Source organism: Mus caroli, chromosome 4, assembly GCF_900094665.2.
Source record: "Mus caroli chromosome 4, CAROLI_EIJ_v1.1, whole genome shotgun sequence".
Classification (NCBI taxonomy): domain Eukaryota; kingdom Metazoa; phylum Chordata; class Mammalia; order Rodentia; family Muridae; genus Mus; species Mus caroli.
The window spans coordinates 131,777,131-131,780,058 of NC_034573.1; positions in this window are offsets into that span (position 1 = coordinate 131,777,131).

The window sequence follows — 2,928 nt, forward strand, 5'->3', positions numbered from 1 at the left end:
AAGGAAGGAAGGAAGGAAGGAAGGAAGGAAGGAAGGGAGGAAGGGGAACACCAGCACCCACTTTGCTTTGCTTCCTAGCTGTGATGGTTTGAGTGAGAACAGTCCCCATAGGCTCTTACTTTTGGGAAGGTTTGGGGGGTGTGGCCTTGGAGGAGGTGTGTCACGGGCATGTGGGGGGGCTTTGAGGTTTCAAAAATTCACACTACTCTTAGCTAGTGCTCTGTCTCTGTCTCTCTGTCTGTCTCTGTCTCTCTGTTTCTCTCTCTCTCTCTCTCCCCCATGGTTTTGTCTCAAGATGTGAGCTCTCACCTACTGCTCCAGCACCTTGCCTGCCTGTTCCCATGCTTTCTGCCATGATTATAGACTTGTCCTTAAAAACTGTGAACCCCAAATACATTTGTTCTTCTGGAAGTTGCCTTGGCCATGATGTTTCCTCTCAGCAAGTCACTAAGACACTGGCTATGGATACAATGTGACTAGCTGCCTCAATAGAAAAGTCACTAAGACACGGGCTGTGGATGAACCAGACCAGCCGCCTCACACTCCTCCTTCCATACCTCCCTTACCATGATAGGCTGTATGTTAAACTATAGAGAAGACAAACCCTTCCTGCCTCCCTTCTTTAACTTCCTTTGGCAGGTATTCTTTTCCCATAGCAATGTGAAAAATGAAACAGCGCTCAGGCTGTCCTTGAACTTAGGATCTTCCTCCCTCAGCCTTCCTAGTAACGAGGATCACGTACGTAACAGGCAAGTTCATCATCCGCTCAACCACCTCACTGACCCTAGGAATCGAGTCCTCACGGTTCCCTATAGCAGGGAGCTGGCTATCTGAGGGAGCAAGAAGACGCTGACCTATTTTTAATTTCCAGCCAGTGAGTTTTTAAAGGAAGGAAACAAGGGTCGCTGGTCATCCTGGAGCTGTGGGTTCTTCTGGTCACGTGGTCAGTCTGTTCCTGGGACTCATGGCGTCTCCGACATCTTCTTATCATCCCTGCACTTCCCACATAATTGTCTCTGGCCTCTGGGCTCAGGCACTCTGTGCAAGCTTGAGTCTGCTTAGTGTCTGCCAGGATCTGCTGTGATGTCCTCCAGGCACCACCTGGGCTGGACGGTCACTTCAGAACAAGCAAGCCACAGAGAGTGTACACTAGCTGATCTACTGATGACAAATGCATGCCAATTCCTTTGTCCCTGTGTGTCACACAGAAATGCCTCGCCCACCCCTGCTGGTGTGGGATTATAGGCTTGTGGCTGTCACTATGGAATTCACCACAGTCCCCACCCTTCCCTACAGTACACCTGGATTGATTTACTCTTTATTGTGTATGTGAGTGTTTGTGTGTATACATATTTGTAGTGTGTGTACTTGTGTGTGCATACACGTGACAGCTAGAGGTTCAGAAGTGTTTTGACCACAAAGATTAACTGCACTGGGCTAGAGATGTATTAGGTCAGTTGACAGAGATGCCCACAGGGTTTTGGAGAGCACTGATTGGCTAGCCTGGGTGGGCAACAAGCCCCGCCCCCAGCGCTGAGGTTACAGGTATGCAAAAGAGCATGCAGTATATGATTGTAACTTGGATTCTGGGGCTCTACAAGGAGTTTAACCATGGAGCCACCTCTAGTACTTTATTTTGATTTTTTTTTAAAGATTTATTTATTATTATATGTAAGTACACTGTAGCTGTCTTCAGACACTCCAGAAGAGGGCGCCAGATCTCGTTACGGATGGTTGTGAGCCACCATGTGGTTGCTGGGATTTGAACTCTGGACCTTCGGAAGAGCAGTCTGGTGCTCTTACCCACTGAGCCATCTCACCAGCCCTTATTTTGATTTTTGAGACAGTTTCATGCATACCCGGTTGGTCTTAAGCTTCTTACATAGCTCTGTATGTCCTTGAATGAATGGAACTCGAACCCAGAGCTCTCAGCCTTTTAAGGCTTGACTCCCCAGTCAACCAAAGGCATAGCTTTGATTCTCAGCCACACTTTGTGTTCTCACCCGGAAGAGACCCAAAGACTGTTGGGTCCAGATTTTACCTCAAGCTTACCTCTGAAGGTAGCTGATTGGCTGGTGCCTCCTCAGCGGCTTGCGTTCAGGCTGGGCGTGCCCCCGGAACTCCATCCCGGGAAGCCAGCCAGCCCGTGCAAACCTCTTCCCTGGAGTGTGGCAGAGGCCAGGAGAGAAGGCTGAAACCAGAGGCTGAGTCACTGAGCTGGCAAATCGAGTTACTTCCGGGCGGTCGCTGGCTGCTGTCTGGTTCTAAGTCAGCAGCTGCCCTAGCAAGCAGGGTGAAGTCATTTTTCAGAAAACCGTGTCATCATTCAGAACCTCAAGGTCTGTCCCCGGGTTCGGCTAGGGACTTGGCTGTCACTCCAACCTGCTAACAGCCTCAGGCTTGGCAGGCAGGGTCTCCCTGACTTCTGTTATTCCTAACGCCTGGCCAGGAAGGCAGCTCTCCTTCAGAGCCCACCAGTCCCCTGCCACTGGCAGCTTTGCCTGAGGGGACACTGGCCACCAGCATCCTAAGAGCACGGAGAGCCTGCACAGCTTACTACAGGGACAGCCCAGCCTGGAGGCTTCCTCGGGAGTGGTGTAGGGTCCAAGGGCCGTCTAGTCCTAGGTGGGATTTCATCACTCTCTGTTTGGTCAGAAAGTAGAAAGGTTTTAGTCTTTCGTTTTGTAACTTAAATTTAAGGTTTATTTAGATTTAATTTTTTTAGCTCTTCTTTTAGGGGTTAAACCTACGGCCTCAACTATATCAGGCAAGCTCTGGATCACTGGACTCCATCTTTGTTCTTCGTTTCTGTGTTGCTGTTTATTTATTCAGAGTCAGAGTCTCATGGAGCCCAGGTTGGCCTTGGTCTCCCTATGGAGCTGAGGATGATTTGAACGCTGCATCCTCCTGCTTTCTAGCTCCTAAGGG